The 17,607-nt window shown below is 36.9% G+C and overlaps 1 protein-coding gene across 2 annotated transcripts in view; it reads left to right on the forward strand.

Annotated features, from left to right (window-relative positions):
- SHOC2 (SHOC2 leucine rich repeat scaffold protein) overlaps positions 1-17,607 on the forward strand; it is a 99,016-nt gene that overhangs the window by 722 nt on the left and 80,687 nt on the right. The window contains exon 1 of one of the 2 annotated variants that reach the window (XM_044240492.1): positions 68-129. The exons of the other annotated variant lie outside the window; for it this stretch is intronic. The gene's annotated coding sequence lies outside the window, so the exon portion shown is untranslated. Of the gene's footprint in view, positions 1-67; positions 130-17,607 lie in introns of those variants that run through there. 2 annotated transcript variants of the gene reach the window in all.

The raw sequence follows: 17,607 nt of genomic DNA on the forward strand, positions 1-17,607 counted from the left end.
GGGCGGGCGGGGCGGGGCGGGGCAAGTGGGGGAGGGGCGGGCGGGGGGCGGCGGTTGGGCAGCGTCGCTTCTAAGGAGGAGGAGGAAGGAGGGCGAGCGAGGAGGATGGCGGAGTTGGGGCTCCTGACGGTAACCCCGGGCCGCTGAGGCGGGAGGGTGGTGGTTGGTCGTTTCTTCCTGCTTTCGTTCCTACCCGTCGGGCGGTCCAGCTGGCTGTCGATTGGGGGAGGCCCCGCGCGCCCTGAGGGGATAGAGCCAGCGGGGCCGGGGCGAGGCCCGAGGGGCTGGGGCCCTGGGAGGCGCCGCCGCCGCCGCCTCTTTCCTGGGTCCGGTCGCAGGGAGGGCCCGGCCCTCGGAGCCGGCTCTCGTGCAGGGCCCGCAGCCGGTCTCCGAGAGTGAGCCGGGCGGCTCTGACAGCGGCCGGGGCCGGGCCTGCGGTGGCGGCGGGCGGCCGGGGCAGTTCGTGGGCGAGGGCGAGTCGGGAAGAGGGCACGGGCCGGGGGCGCCGGGTGGATGGCCCTGCTCCGCTCTGCCCTCGGGGGCACCTGGCTCAGGCTGCGGGGCGCCCCGTGGGCGTCCGGGAGGCGTGTAAATCGTTGGCCGGGGCCTTGGCGCAGTGCTAGTGGTGCGGGGTGGGGTATTTCCTCGCCCTTCCCCAAAGCCCACCATTCTCTCCCCTCCTGTCGTTTCGGTGGAGTGGCGAGTTGGCTTTGGGTCTGTTGCCTGGTGAGGCGAGTTTTGGGCATCCAGGACCGCCCTGTTGGACTTGCTTGGTGGCAGCCTGTTTCCGCGGTAGCTTTTAGGAATAGAGGAAAAGTACTCTATCTCCTCCCCTCCTCCCCCCGCACCCCCCATCCACCCCTCCAAGCTTTTAACGCTGGAGGCTTCGGGAGCAAGCGATTTTCCCCTAGCCCCTCAGTATCCATTGTTTTGTACCATCCCCCTCCCCCGCCCCAGCCTAGGTAGAAGAAGAATGACTTCAAACCCTTAATTGCCCCCTCCCCCCCTCCGTTTTTAAATCTGCAGAGGTATTGTGTTATTGTGTTTGTATGGATTTACAAACAGGTGGAATGAATACCGATTCGGGAGTTGGAAAGAAGATGCTTTTTTATGTGTTTCGAATATTTCAGCCCTTACAGTTGGTGATTTGATTTTCTTGTCTGTCGCTTTGTATCATAATGGGGGTGATGAGAATAAAAGAGGAAGCAATGTTTTGCAACCTACCCAAAGAAATATTTTTTAAGTCTCTGGGGATGCTGAAGCAAAATTGGGTTGTAGATATGTACTGTATAGTATTTGCTTCAGTCTATAGCTTTCACCTGTGCAGTTTTGTGTACTTCTTCATAAATGTCAGCTTCTGGTATCTACTGAGAGGGATTACTGTATCTAAAACTTAAAGTTTTTGTTTTCCAGAATCCTGGGGTATACTTCTGTAACCAAATATTTTTGTATTTAAATGTAGCATTAACACTGAAAAATTATCTTATTTTAAAGACCTCAGTTTATTAGTGTACTGATTTCTACCCTGGCCCTTCCATGCCATAGTTCTTAAAACTGTTAATATGTATTTGAAGAAACTTAGCTATTGGGTACAATCTGTAACATTCATACATTTATATTTTGAATATGTCAAGTGCTGAAGACTTTCTGTGTGACAGTGACAAGAATTTTTAGAAATTACATATATATCGTGTGTATATATATATATGTATATACATATATATATATAATAAAACCATTCCCTACCTGTGGAATTTAGATTGAATATGACAAATCTTCTAACTACCTATTTGACATAAGGTACACTGAAGCTTTTACTTAATTATGAATATACATTTGAAAAATAGATCTTAGACAAGTAAAGGCCTTAAGGTTTGTAACTTTCAAATGGCTTAAGTATAATACAAACCTAACAACACTATATTCTTGAAATGCCACAGTTTGGAGAGGTGGACCTAGCCTATCTAAGATGACTACTTTTTCTTAGGGTGTTTAGTTTTTGAAGAAAGAACACATTACTCTAAGGTTGCCATTTGCTTATTAATCGCTCATTGTTAATACAGTTTTCAAGTGTTTTTCTCTTGTTAAAAGTTGTTGGGAATAAGAGTGATATTAAGAGATATGTTAATAGCTTGCAGCTAGATTTTTAAAAAGTTTTTAAACTACCATATTCAGAAAGTTGATGAGAGCTGTGTTTTGGTAATTGTAGCCAGACATGTGCAACAACTTGTGAATTACAGACCAGTCAGAAATTTGAAACAAAAAGTACTTCAAAATTATAAATTCTTGTGTTATATTGACGGAATTGTGCGTTTAAAGTATTACTGTTTCTTTAATAACTTGGGACAGGGCTTGTCCCATGTTAGAGAGTCATAAACTAGAATTCTGTGTAGTATCTTCCTAAGATGCCTTCTGAATAGTTGCTGGGGGATGTGTGTGTGCGCGTGCGTGTGTGTGTTTAATTTAATTTAATTTGATTTTTTAAAGTAATCTCTATACCCAGTAATCTCTATAATCTCTATACTCAAAACTCCAAGATCAAGAGTTGCATGCTCTTCTGACTGAGCCAGCCGGGCGCCCCCTCTGCTGGTATATTTTTTGACATGCCTTACCCATGTGGGGGAAAGGTAAATAATACTGAATTTCTTTGTTATCCAGGCAGTCCTATTTGTTTTGAAAATATGCTGGATTATCAATATATGTTGTGTAACTTAATATTTCAGTAAGACTTGTGTGCTTTAAACAATTTAATTTTTAGATTTTTTTCCTAGTGAGATATTTAAATATAAAAATAAACTGTTGTATTATTGATTAAAAATATACCTTAACTTCTCTGTGTAGATAGAAAGATGAGTAATTTTTTGGAGGTCGAAAGAATAAATCTTTAGAATTCAGTTTACTATATTATTCATGTGTCATTTATGTATCATTCATGTATGAAAACATAAAATCTGTGTTTATAATAAAAAAACCAAAACAAAAGTAGCTCGTCTCCCCCCACAACAAAACACAGTAAAACCAAACAGATTGACCCATAAATCCTACAGTGAGTTCTGAGGTTTATGTTTTGGCCTTGGTGGAAGTGTTCTTGAATTACTTTATAAAATATCACTTCCGTTAGGAAAGGAAATTTAGATATAGAATAAACACTTTGACATTTCCTAATAAGACTAGTAGGGAACTGGTAAATATTTTGTTGTACATAAATTAGAAATTAGCTGTAATTTCACAGCATAGTGTTATTTTAAGTACTTTCATGTACGTGAGAAACTGCAGATATTAAATTGGTTGTTTTTTTGCTTATTGTTAGACTTTGCTTCATGCATTTTATATTCTGTATTGGCATATTATAATTTAAGGCTAAATCTTCCATAGGCTGAATTACAAAAATTTTGTTTTGAATTTTGAATTTTGCTTTGTCTGCTAGTTATACCACATCAAAGTTAGGCCATGTAAATCTTCCTGAAAATATTTTCTCTGACATTATACTAGTTAATATTTTGTATTTTCCTAGCTCTGTTTACACTGACTTAAGATCTGAAAAATTTCTAAGTCACAAGGTGACCTATGGAATGCTTGAACTTTATATAGAGTGTTCTGAAATGTAATTGCAGTCAGCGAAGGTTGAAAGAAACAAGGATGAGTTGGAAAAACTGATTTATGTTCTAAAATAGGTAATTGCATTATTTTTGAGGTAAACTAATGCTCATTCTTTGGTACTTTCTCCTGATTCCCATCTTTTTAGCACAGCATCTTTAATTCTGCAAAACAAAGTTGTAATACATGAAAAGAATTTTCTAATTACAAAAGGCTCTTTAGCTTTTGAGATGTTGGTAACATATGTGCTTTCTGAGAAAGTATGAAGTTCCATTATCAAGATTTAAAAACTAATTAGATTTCACACTATATATCTCATTCCAACTTCTCTAAAGATCAGAACTGATTGCAAAAAGTAGTGCATGCTGTAAAAGGTAAGGGTTCTTTTTATTGCAAAGAATGAACATACTGCTTGAAGCTAAAACATTAAAGGAGACCTTAAAAGTGGGTATAATTGGTCCCTATGTGAAATGAACTTGAAAGACTTTATGAATTATGAAGTATTTTGACTTGTATATCTTCTAAGTTTTATAGCGTTGTGAACACTTAAAAGTTAAGTACTTTATTTGCCCTCAAATACTATTTGTAAATTGTACAATTTTAATTAAGTAATTTCATAGTTGATAAAGAGAGCTCTTTTTTTCTTTCGTTTTTTCTAATGTCTTGGAAATTCTGATGTCTTGGCAGACAAGAAATTACTTGTTCTGACAATGAAATTAACTCCCAAGTTTTAGATATTAATCAGTTAAATTTGCCCTTTCTCAGTTTCCAGTTTTGTGTTGTACAGTACTTCTTCCTGCTTTCAAAACTGTCAGTTTTGTAAATAGTCCTTAAGTTTAAAATTTTTGTTTTGTATATATTTCTTATTAACTATAATTTCATATTCATAATGTTATCGACCTTCTACTAAGTGCCATGCGTGTCCCAGACTCTAAGATACATAGATAACGTTATGTTTTCTGCTTTCAGAAAGTTCATAGTTTGTTGCGTGAACTGTGCAAGTCAGTAGTAAATTGTTTGACAGTGTTGACAAGTGCTTTGATAGCAGTAGCAGGATGTGTTGGAGAACTCAGATGGGTTAAGACACAGATTGTATATATAACCAGCAGTGCTTGCTGGAGAATAGGACATGAATTAACTCTTGAGGGATAAGTAGGGTAGAGTGGACAGAAAAAGAATAGAACTTAAGCTCCATTTGGAGAATTGCAGGTGAACAGCAATTTGGATTCTATGTATGATTTAGTATGTTAGAGGGATTCATGAAAGCATATATTTTTAGAGATTGTTATTTCTTGTATTTAATTTGGGCCTTGGATTGTGTGGATCTGCATGAATGTTGGAGATTTTAAATCTTTTAACTAAGTATATTTTTTGTTAATATTTTAATTAAATACAAAAAGAACTTATCAGCCTGTTGTGGAATAATCCCTAGGTTTAGACCTTTGATAATTATTTTTCAGTCACGTTTAAATATCTTTTTCTCAACATTTACGCATCATGTTAAGAGTAACATTTATGAATCTCTTTAGAACTCAGTGTTGTTTACTGTACAAACATTTAAAACTAACTCTTCTTGGGGCACCAGCTGGCTCGTTTGAAAGAGCGTGCCACTCTTGATCTCAGGGTCATGAGTTTGACCCCCTCCTTGGGTGTAGAGATTACTAAAAATAAATTAAAAAAAATAAGATTCACTCTTCTGAGAGCATTAAAACCACCTGTTTTCATACTTGCTTCAAAGTGCCACTCTTTCCTTTGGGTAAGTCAGACTCTATCAGCAGCAGTTATAATCTGGTAGAAGTCTGTGTGTGTGGCTTACATGATTTAAAAGTTCTCTAAATTTGAATATTAAGTGATTTTCCATATAGTATGATTTGATACTCCATAGAGGCCATTTTTTTGCCATTCCAAACTTTGTTCCCTCAAAGTGCCATGGTTTCTCATTTTAAAAGATTCTCATATTGCTTTTAATTGTTGCTTTTGATCCTTCCATTTATTTTTGTTATAAAACTCAAATTCCTTTTTAAAATTTTCACCATTTAGCAATTACCTTATACATTAAAAGAAAGTTTTATTTAATGATTTTGAGAGTGAGAGTGAGCAAGAGCAAGCCAGGGTGGGGTGGGGAAGGGCAGAGGGAGGAAATCTTTCTGAGCAGACTCCCTGCTGAGGGAGGAGCCTGATACCAAGCTTGATCCCACAGCCCCAAGAGATTATGACCTGAGATGAGATGAAGAGTCAGATGCTTAACCAACTGAGCCATCCAGGTGCCCCTACATTATAAATTATATGTCACCTCATTTATTTCAGGGTTATTTATTAGGAAACTAAAGCTTTCTGGTTTCATCTCCTTGGATAGATACAAGCCCGTGCATTCTCACCTGGCTAACCCAGTCACCCTCTGGCCTCTGTATGACGTCCTCTGGGAGGCCTTCTTTGATCCTTAGATTCTCTAGTTCTAAGGTTCTTTGGCACCTGCACTTACTCTTTTTGAATATTTTCATAATGATGTTTTTAATGTCTGTCTCTTTTGCTAGATTGTGAGTTTCATGATAGCATCAAGTATGTCTCCCTGTCTTTACTACCATTTCTCCAGTATCTAATGCCTAGACTGTAGAGTCCTAATAAAAAAAATTACTAAAATTAGTAGTCTTGAGCCCCAAAACAAACAGACCACGGAAAAGGACAAAGAGATGTCATAGTGCTTTTGGTCTTAAACATATTTTCTGCCTTTAGACCCCCCTCAGGTCTTAATTGAAGGCTTTTTTTCCCCCCCTCATAATGTACAATTTTAAAAAGTTTAGTAACCAAATGTAAAAAGGACTGAGATATCTCATAGAGATCATAAGAGAGTTGAACATGGGCAGGGGAAGGGGGACACTTAAAAATCAGATACAGAACATTTTTTTTTAAATGGGTGTTTAAGGCAGCTTAATATAAACAAAATAAACATAGAATCTGAACTTAAAAATAGAATCTTTCAAAGCACCATTTGTTTTACATATAGAAGAGTATAATAGTAATGCTGATAGAAGATCATGAAGAAGTGATTAACTGCTGTTAGTGAGTTTTGTTCAAGATTTCACAGGCCCATGTGTTGTATTTGGGAGAGGTTTTTATCTAAAATGATGCAATTAAAAAATTACAATGTCAGGCGCCTAGGTGGCTCAGTGGGTTAAGCCTCTGCCTTCGGCTCAGGTCATGATTTCAGGGTCCTGGGATCGAGCACCGTTTTGGGCTCTCTCCTTGGCAGGGAGCCTGCTTCCTCCTCTCTCTCTCTCCGCCAGTCTCTCTGCCTACTTGTGATCTCTCTCTCTCTCTCAAATAAATAAATCTTTAAAAAAAATTACAATGTCAAAATTTTTTTTTATTAGAAAGATTTGCTTAATGAGGTGAGACATAGTAGGCACCATAAGTACTGATTAAAATTAAGTTAAAGCGGGTACCTGGGTGGCTCAGTGGGTTAAACCGCTGCCTTCGGCTCAGGTCATGATCTCAGGGTCCTGGGATCGAGGCCCGCATCGGGCTCTCTGCTCAGCAGGGAGTCTGCTTCCTCCTCTCTCTCTGCCTGCCTCTCTGCCTGCTTGTCATCTCTCTCTGTCAAATAAATAAATAAAATCTTTAAAAAAAAAAAAAAAATTAAGTTAAAGCAAATAATTATCTGAAAGTACTGAATCACTGCAGTATAAGTACTTTACAGTTTGTAGACGTGGATTTTATGCCTACCATGTTGTTTCTTTCCTTTCTTAGCTATGAAATATGTAAAATTGAGTAACGTGTTTTTCCTTGTTAGTTTTGAATAAAAACATACCTGTTGCAATGATATGACAAAATGACTTAAGTATTCTGCATCTTTCATTCTTTTAAAAAGAGTAAGCTTTATTTTTTTGGTATTTCTTGGTAACCGGGACTGGAAAAATTAGATGGGGGGTTGTAATTACTTCTTTGTTATAAGCATGTGGAGTCTAACAGATTGACCTGAAAGAGATTATATTTAATTCCAATTTTGTTTATATATCCTTTGGGGTAAGGAATTCAAAATTTTACCTAAGGGCTTTAGTTCTTATTCAGATAAACTTGCACGTTATCTTAATATTGTAATCTATTGAAGTCTATGATTTTGTAACTATGGGTAGAAAAGCTGGTTATTTATTGTTGCTAAAACAAATACTGGTTTACCTACTGTGTGTTAATTACCATTTTAAACTCATAGAAATAGGATACTTATATACTAGGCAGCTTAAAATAGTAAGGTTTTATGATTTAATCTTGAAGACATTTATTTCTGTACTTTGGAAGTAGTGATTTGAAATTCTTAATACTAGAAATATGGCCTAGTTTCAGAACACCCACTAAGCAACTGTGGGAACTCAGCATGCTAAATGGCTTGTAGTGCTGCAGTATTTTTTAATTTTTCCCACCCCCTGTTATATAATAGCTTATAGTAGTACACACAGAACATGAGTATTTGGGACAAGAACAAAGTGTATTGAAGTCCCCAAAACATGTGAGATTGTCAGGTTTTCTGTTGAGTAGTTAGAAGCTAAAAGGTGATCAAATATAATAATGATTAGTGAGTGAATGACACACTTCAGGTGGCTATTTTAGGTTGCAAATAAGGCAGGAAAAAGCAAGAATTTGGGGGGGGGGCTTGAGAAAAATGACTTTTAAAAAATAGAGTCACTATTTGTGAGAAAACAAATTTTTTAAGAATTTAATTAGAATTCTTATTTAAGAATTTAATTAGAATTCTTATTTAAGAAGTTTGATAACTCTGATTTAAACATTTCCATGATGCTTGTGTACAGGACTTAAAAATTTCAGTGGAAATAATTCTAAACATTTCCCCCAGAATGTTGTGCAACGGAAACATTGCAGCATTATGTCAGCCTATGAGAACCAGATACTGAAACTGATTAGCTACTAACTGTGAAGAAAGAAATCTAGTTCATACTCATTGTTCAGGAAAGTATGGTTGTAAAGGCATTCGATAAAACATAGCTTTGCCATCTTATTTTATTAATTAAAGGGATTGAGTTGATTTGCATGCATGCAGATAGATATTTAGTTAAATGTTTCAGTTTAAAGATTTTTATGATCCAAAAAAGGAAAGAATTTGCTTTAAAAGTTGGCTATGTAATTCTTGTTGAGTTAGCTCTGTGAGTAATGCCTTAATGCAAACTAGTTGTATATAAAAATATAAAGAATTGGGGCGCCTGGGTTGTGCATTCGGTTAAGTGGCTGCCTTTAGCTCCGGTCTTCCTTGGGCCTGGGATCCAGCCTGGCATTGGGCTCTTTGCTCAGGGGGGAGCCTGCTTGCTGCTCCACCTGCTTACTCGTGCTCGCTTGCTCTCTCAAATAAAATCTTTTAAAAAAAAACAAGGAATTTATCTGGTCTTTTCTCTGCTGGAACACAATTATACCTGACATTTTCGTGTGTGTGTGTGTGTGTGTGTGTGCACCTGCATTTTATGATAATTGATAAAATAATAATGATCCTGTGGCAAGATCTCAAAGATTTTTGTTTAATCAAAGAAAGTTGAAATTAATAAAATTCAGGTTTTGCTATATTGGATTATATTCAGATTCTTTAAAAATTGATAATCCACAAGTGGTAGAGTCATGTGCTAAAATAATTTGTTAACTCATCTCTTTTCCTGTCTCTCATTATCCAGTTTTTATAACTAACAATGTGATAATATTTGCATTGCTTCCAAGAGTAAAATTAAGTATTGCCAAATAATTTTTTTTTTTTCTTTCTGGCACGATTTAAATATCCTATCACTTGCTACCTGCAAATTACTAAATGATTTACATCTTTGTGGTATCAGAATTTTTTATGTCAAAATTTCTGTAAGCTATGTGAGAATCATTTTGGGATTATAGTCACAATATAGTACATACTAGTTGGGGACTGGTTGGGTTTAATGTGTTAATGTGTTAACTTCAAAAATAATTTCCTTTTTTGTATATTCAAAAAATGTAAGCAAGAGCTGCCTTTAAATATTTTGAGTTCAGAATTTTGATGGGAGAAATTCCTTTTTAACCTTAAGTTGGGCTTGGCTGCTCAGTATATTTCTTTTGATCTTGTTTGGGGAATATTTTTGTTTTGGGGTATTTAAAAAAACATAATACAGAGATAATGAGATTATATCTTTTAAAGCCCCAAATGCATTCTATAAATCCTATTTTAACTGACAGGGTAAGTAGATAAATAAAATAATTAGTTGAGCATAGGGTCGTCATCTGAATGGTCACAAAAATTGTCTGTATAAATGTGCGAAAGTCCGTTTGCTCTCTTTCTTAAAGTAGGCTCCACACCGAATATGGGGCTTGAACTCAAGACCCTGAGATGAAGTCAAGTGCTCTGCCAACTGAGCCAGCCAGGCGTAAATAGGCTCTATAACAGTGGCAACTTGCCAAATACCGATTCTTAAATGTAAGATAGCTTGAGACCACACATCTTCTAATCTTGCTTTGTGTAAAACATTTATTTTTGTTTACATTTTTTCTGACAGTTTCTGATAAATAATTTATAGAGTGCATAATGGAAAGGATTTATAATCAGTTAAGAACTAGTGAAGGAATGTGAGTTTATACTTATAAAAATGAAGCAGTTAGAGAAAGTTAACTTGTTCAGCTTAAAAATGCTGAAAAACTTTTTTTTTTTTAGGTTGAAAACACTTGATTGAATGCAGTAGTCATCTTAGTGCATATAGATTAAGATAGCAATTACATTTTCTCTTTTTGCTTTTCACTGATAATTAGGTAGTCAGCTTTTTTCTTTATTGCCCATTTGCATGTGGTAAATGAAATGTAACCTGTGTTTGGAGAATACTTAAGGTGTGTGTGACATGTTTTGAGTTCTTTGGCAAAAAAGGCAGTTAAAGCAAACATTCACAGGTCAGTCTTTAGGAGAGTTGTTTGGGTGGCATAAGAGCTTTTAAGAGAATGGTTGGCCAAGATACTTGATGTTTACATTTAAATCCCTACTACCCCACCCCTGCCTTTTATTTTGAGGCTTTGCTGTAGAATCTTGCCATTTTTATAGACGGTGAATTGAAGTGTTGTCCAGGAGAGGTGTATTCCCAGTCATGGCTTATATTGTGGGTTGGATAAACAGGAATTTATAGTTCTTCACTCAAAACTTTGCCCAGAATCAAAATTTTATAATCTTAGGCTTTTCTGTAAGAAGAAATGTAGGTTTCCCTAAAAACTCTTTATATATTTGCTACTGTGTAAAATAAATTAGTCCTAGCTCTCCATGCCAGTCTAAACAATTCATCTTACCTCCTCACTAAAGGGAAAAAAGTTAAATAAATTTGAAGGTTCTGTAATTCCATACTCTTACATAATTCTTATTAACATGGGCTAGTATAGAGCATTTTATTTTTTCAGTTATTTTTTTATCCTCCATGAAAACTACCCTTATCGCAGCTTCATTCATGCTATTTAAGAATGTATTTTTTCCATTTCTGTGTGAATAACAACATTCCTTTGGGCATGTTACTTTTGGATGCTTTTTTGATCTTTAGTCTTCCAGTTCTCAAGATTCCTTTTTAACTCTTGAACTATAAAAAATATATAGCTTTATGTGAATTGGAAAGGAGAATAGTTAACTTTTGTCCTTTAAACTACTTTTAAAAAGTAAGGAGCATTTCAGATCTTTATAAACAAAAAAACTACAATCGAAATCTTGTCATTTTTAGGTGTTTATATAAAAATCGGAGTGACTTAGAGTTAATTGTAAGTAGAATTTAGGGAAACTATGCATGGAACAAGAGTTTTGTCTATTGTTTGACTATTTTCATTTAACAAGTGTTTACTGAACACTTACTGTGTACTTAATAAGAAGTTCATAATATCTTTGAAGTTGCAGAGTGCTTTGTAGAGTAAAAATTGGTTCTTTGTGTAAAGTGCCTGCTTGCTGTCTAGTAGGGTAGATAAAGCCAAGGTAACAGATATTTATAATTATTTCAGTAAATATAACTACTGTATATACTAGGTAATGTTTCTAAATACTAGAACGCAACTGTGGAAAAAGACAAAAGTTTCCCTGTTTTCCCATTACTTTAAATGAGGGAGTCAAGATAGCTAACCTGGCGCTTGTACAGTGTGATAAATATTGTGATAGAGCAGTTTTAAGTGGGAGGAAGCTCAGAAGGGTGTATTGAGAAAGGCTTTTGAGTGATCACAAAAGTCTTTCCAGACTTCTAAGCTGAGATCTGAAGAATACATGAGAGTTAGTGAAGAACCTATGTTTCTGACAGGAGGAAATAGCTTATGTAAATTCCTGGCAACGTGGATAGCAGGACCTGGTAGGGGATCTGAAAGAAGTTCTTGTGGGAAATACTAGGGTTGTAGCAGAAGTAAGTGGGGGGCCAGGTATTGAAGGGCTTGGTAAGAACTTTGGATTTTATCCTGAGGGCTAGGTTTGTGGGGACCACCCACTCTCCCCCAAGTGTTTTAATCTGGACAGTAGCCTGAATGAGTATTTGACAGATCACTGTAATTACAATGTAGTGATTAGGTTAGGAACTGGCTGGTGATGTGATGAGGGCTGATGTGGTGAGGAGACCAGTTACAAAGCTGTTAGAGGAATGAATTTGTATACCCTGAAGCAGGGTAGTGACAGTGAGAATAAAGAAAAAGAGTCAGGAGAAATTTTAGAAGGATGGATAGATAGGAGTGGTGATTGTTAGGATATGAGAATCGGAGAGAGAAGAGTCAGGGTGACTGCAGGACTCCTGCCCGCCTCTTACCCTTCTTAGTTGATTTCTCCTAAGGTGGTATATCTTTAAGAAGCCTTTCCTTATTTCTCCAATCTCCAAGACTGGTTTAAATTCCTTTTCTTTGTGCCTCAGCAGCTCTTACTACACTGTGTTCTTGCCTTTCTCACTTTTTTATAAGCTTTATTGCCTACTTAGCACCTTGCACAGTGTATAACACTTAGTATGTATTAAATAAAATATCTGAATGAAAATACAGCTTTTTTGGGCATGGAGCCCAACATGTGGCTTGAACTTGGGACCCTGAGATCAAGACCTGAGATGAGATCAAGAGTTGGACCCTTAACTGACCAAGCTACTGAGAATACAGTTTTTATATTTCCAGCTGGAGAACAAACGTGTTTCTCTGAAGTGTCCGTATCCAAAAACTTAATTTAAAACTTCAGTGTGAATCGGATCAGTCCATGCACTTTTGAATATCTTTTGTAAAAATGTTATAATTCAAATCTGAAGTGCTATCATGAAATAATACATACAGACTTTGATTATTATGTTAACCTCCTCTTGTAGTACGCATTCAGGTTTTCTTTATAAATAAATTTTTAATTAGCTTTATCCTATGTCAGTTTAAAAGTCAACATAACCAAACTATCACTGTTAGAATTTTTTGTTTCAAATGAGAATAGTTCTCCCCCCTCGCTAATTATAAAAGGAATCAATGCTTATTTTATACATTTTTTAAAAAGAGATAAAGAAAAGTGACAAACATCTTAATACCCAAGGATAAATATTACTATCATTTTGATGGTAATGTAGACTTTTAAGATTTTATATATATTTATGAATGCTATAATTAAGTCAAAAGCCATCCACAGAGAAGAAATCTATATGGCATAATATGTAAGAAAAGGTATTAAATATTCTTCATATGAAGAATCTTGATAATTAGTATATAACCAAATAACTCCATAGAAATGGGGTCTTCAACTTAAATTCCTATAGCAGACCGACAGGTAACATAAATGAGTGAATACATTAAGGCTAAGTTGGAGGGCACAACTTCTGTTCAGTCAGTGCCAGTTGATTTTAAGAAATGTTGGCCCAGTGGTGCCCAGTTTTTTCCAAGATTTTTTTGTTTTGGGGGGTTTTGTTTTGTTTTGTTCTTTTTTAAATTTTCAATGAGAAGTAACGGTCTAGATTGTAGTGAAGTTCCCAATTATTAAATACTGTCAAATGAAAAATTAAAACTATGTTTGTTATATGTAGTAACCATGGTCTGGGTTTTGTTAGTACCACAAACAGTGGAAGAATGAAAGTATTTGGCGGTTGAGTGTCTGCCTTTGGCTGGGGTCAAGTTCCCAGAGTCGCAGGGATGTGATTGAGTCCCACCTGGGGCTCCCTGCTCACCAGGGAATCTGCTTCTGCCTTTCCTTTTACTCCTCCCCTGCTTGTGCTTGCTGACTCTCTCTTTCTCTCAAATAAATAAAAATCTTTAAAAAATCTGTTTGCCCTCACTAACCAAGGAAATGTAGATTAAAATATATCATTTTTCATATATCAGGTTGATGGAAATGAAAAAGATTGAAAATAATGGCAAGATTGGGAGAGTATAAATTGATGCAGACTCTTTCAAAGAGACCACCAGTTGGTACTACCTGCAAATCTTTAAAATGCATATTAGTTTTGACTAAATACTTTCACTTTCAGGAATCTGCCTTACAGAAGTATTAGTTCCTATATGTGAAGATTTATGCTCAATAAACACTATTTACTGGCCAAAAAAAATATGTGTGTGTGTATATATATATTTTAATTTAAATAAATGAAGGGGTGCTTGATTGGCTCTCTTGGTTAAGTGTCCAGCTTTTGATTTTGGCTCAGCTCATGATATTGGGCTTACGGGATTGAGCCCTGTGTTGGGTTCTATATTCACCATGGAGTCTCCTTGGAATTCTCTGTGCCTCCCTGCCCCTCCACCCTCTAGTGTGTGTATACACGTGCGCACACTCTCAGATCTGTTTGATTTAAAACAGTAAATGAAGAAAGTAAAAAACAATTTAAATGTCAGTTGATACGAGAATAATTAAGTAAATTGTGGTATGGTTATAGCATGATAAGTCGGAGCAATGGAAAGAAGTGAAGTAGATCTGTATTCTTATATGGAAAGAGCCCATAATTTACTGTTTACCATTTAACGCAAAATGGACAGTTTTATACATAAATTTGTATTATGCTTGTATGCTGTCATTTTGAATGTTTTTATGATACTCTCTTGTGTGGCACTGTACTTGGTTGAGACTACTGATGTACATGTACGTCATTTCCTGTGTCGTGCTATGTATATGCACATTGCTCTGAACACTTTATTGCAAATGTCTTTGTAGTGTTGTCTCCAAAGATAAATTTTTGTATTTTGTATTGCAACATTAAATATCTGAACTCTTACAGATGCTTTGGGGAAGTATATTTGTCTCTGAGAATGTAATTTAGGACCTCTGATCTGAGTAAATTTACCTCAGGCATAGTAGTCGGAGAATTAACCAGAAAAGTAGCACTGTTTCAGTGAACTTAAATTTTTTAGAGTTTTTAAATTTAAGTAGTAATTTTTATCTAGTGATTACATGCTTGGGAACAAAATCTAAAAGGTACAGAAGTGTAAAGCACATCTTTCACTCTGCAGCCTCTTCTGCATTGTTTCCTTTTCTGGGAAACCAGTACCAGTTTTGTGTGTAAGGCCAATAATTGAATGGCCTTTATGCTCACACCTTGTCCTTTTTTCATGGTTTTTCTTTTTATCCTTTGGATAGTTGAATTTTGTCAACTAGTATTTTTTTCCAAGAGCAGTTCATAGAAACAGTATTCCTTGAGTTCTTTCATACTCAGTGCTATTTAACTGTTGCTTTTATTGCTGAACTGTATTGTTAGACTGGATATATATTCTTGAGTCATACTTTTTTCCCTTGAAGTTCTTATAGGTATTGATGTACTGTTTTTAGCATTGAGTCCTTCCTGCTCTCCATTTTTTTTGGTACTGATGTTTTCCCTAGGTTCTCAAAGAATTCTATTTATTTATTTATGTACTTGTTTTTAAGTAATTTCTACGCCTAGTGTGTGGGACTTGAGCTCACAACCCTGCGATCAAGAATGACCTCTAAAAAGAAAAAAGTTGTATGCCCTGTGGACCAAGCCAGCCTGGTGCCTCACAAAAACTCTCTTTAAAGTACATTAATTATTTTCTTAGGAAAAGATGGACCCCTTTTCTTGATCAGTTCTGACTCTTCTATGTTATTAGTCAGATGATGTCTTTGAAACCTTCAGATGTGCCAAACAGGGGGTGGGGCTTACCCTTCTGGCTGTGCCTTGTACAGTTTAGAGAACTGAGGTGTGATATTTTGAGATGTGAAGATGCAGACCTCTCTCTTGCTTGAGATCTTCCAGCATCCCTCTTTTCCTTCACTACATAGGCAGCCTTTCTTTCTTTTTTTTTTTTTAAAGATTTTATTTATTTATTTGACAGAGAGAAATCACAAGTAAATGGAGAGGCAGGCAGAGAGAGAGAGAGAGGGAAGCAGGCTCCCCGCTGAGCAGAGAGCCCGATGCGGGACTCGATCCCAGGACCCTGAGATCATGACCTGAGCCGAAGGCAGCAGCCCAACCCACTGAGCACCCAGGCGCCTTTCTTATATATATATATATTTTTTAAAGATTTTATTTGTTTATTTGACAGAAATCACAAGTAGACAGAGAGGCAGGCAGAGAGAGAGAGAGAGAGGGAAGCAGGCTCCCTGCTGAGCAGAGAGCCCGATGCGGGACTCGATCCCAGGACCCTGAGATCATGACCTGAGCCGAAGGCAGCGGCTTAACCCACTGAGCCACCCAGGCGCCCGGCGCCTTTCTTATATACATGGTTAGGGATGTCTCTTGGTTAGGGATGTAGATTTTGCTTCTGTTTCTCATTCTTCTAGTTGTTTTGAGATTTTTCAAGAGGAGAAAGGGGCTACACCATCTTTACATTGCCATATTCACCGGAAATTGTAAACTCTGTAGGCCTGGTTTTATCAAAATTAAAATCATTTGTAAGTATAAGGAATAAAATGTATATTGATAAAGTTTTCTGAAAGCCAAAACCAGTTCATTTATAGAGGTTCTTTTCAAGCAAATATTTTAATTGAAACAGTCACGGGGTGCCTGGGTGACTCAGTCCATTAAGCTTCTGCCTTCAGCTCAAGTCATGATCCCATGGGCCTGGGATGGAGGCCCATGTCCCATGAGCTCTCTGCTCAGCGGGGAGCCTGCTTCTCCTTCACCCTCTGCCTGCCCCTCCCCCTGCTTGTGCACTCTCTCTGTCAAAGAAGTAAATCTTTAAAAAATCGCAGTGTAACATTTGAGTTTGATTATATCACTTAATTTGTATTTATGAAGCCTTGTACATTACAAAGCATCAAGAATGAAACTAAAAACAAATGCCTCTAGTTAGAGTGCTTATTAGTTCTTTAATTTTAGGTGTTGATTCCTTTTTCAGTTGGATTTGAAAATTAACCTTTCTTCTTCTTCTTCTTTTTTTTAAGTAGGCTGTACTCCCCAATGTGGGTCTTGAATGTATGGCCCTGAAATCAAGAGTCGCATACTTTACCGGCTGAGCCAGCCAGGCACCCCTGAAAATTGAACTTTTGAAATATATACACACTAGATTTTTTTTAAATTTTAAGTCTTTTGACGTAATACACTTTAGCTTTGGAGTAATCTGATACTCTTTCTTTCTTCCTTTTTTTTTTTTTTTCCCAGATTTAATCTGAGAGAGACCATGAGAGGAGAGAGGTCAGTGGGAGAAACAGACTCCCTGGCGAACAGAGAGCCTGATGTGGGTCTTGATCCCGGGACTCCAGGATCATGACCTGAGCTGAAGGCAGTCATTTAACCAACTGAGCCACCCAGGCGTCCCATAGTCTGGTATTCTGAATGGCATCTTATTTTTTTCAAGAGAAATGTCAATTTATTTTCTTAATGGCTCTATTAAAAGAAATACTCAAAAAAAATCTTGGTAGCTGGTGGGCAAGCTTTCTTCTTTTCTGATATGAAGATAATCTTTTAGTCACTTGACCTAGTTGTGTTTTACCTGTCCTTTGTCTATTAGCAAGAGGAGGGTGACTGCTCAGAGAAACAAGTTATTTTTTTCCATCCCATTCCTTCTGTATAATGGAATATATTACTTTGTTAGCCTCAAATACAAGTACATTCTAGTAGCCTCACAGAAAATGTTAATGCCTTTTAGATCATTGGAGAT

Source organism: Neovison vison, chromosome 2, assembly GCF_020171115.1.
Source record: "Neovison vison isolate M4711 chromosome 2, ASM_NN_V1, whole genome shotgun sequence".
Classification (NCBI taxonomy): domain Eukaryota; kingdom Metazoa; phylum Chordata; class Mammalia; order Carnivora; family Mustelidae; genus Neogale; species Neogale vison.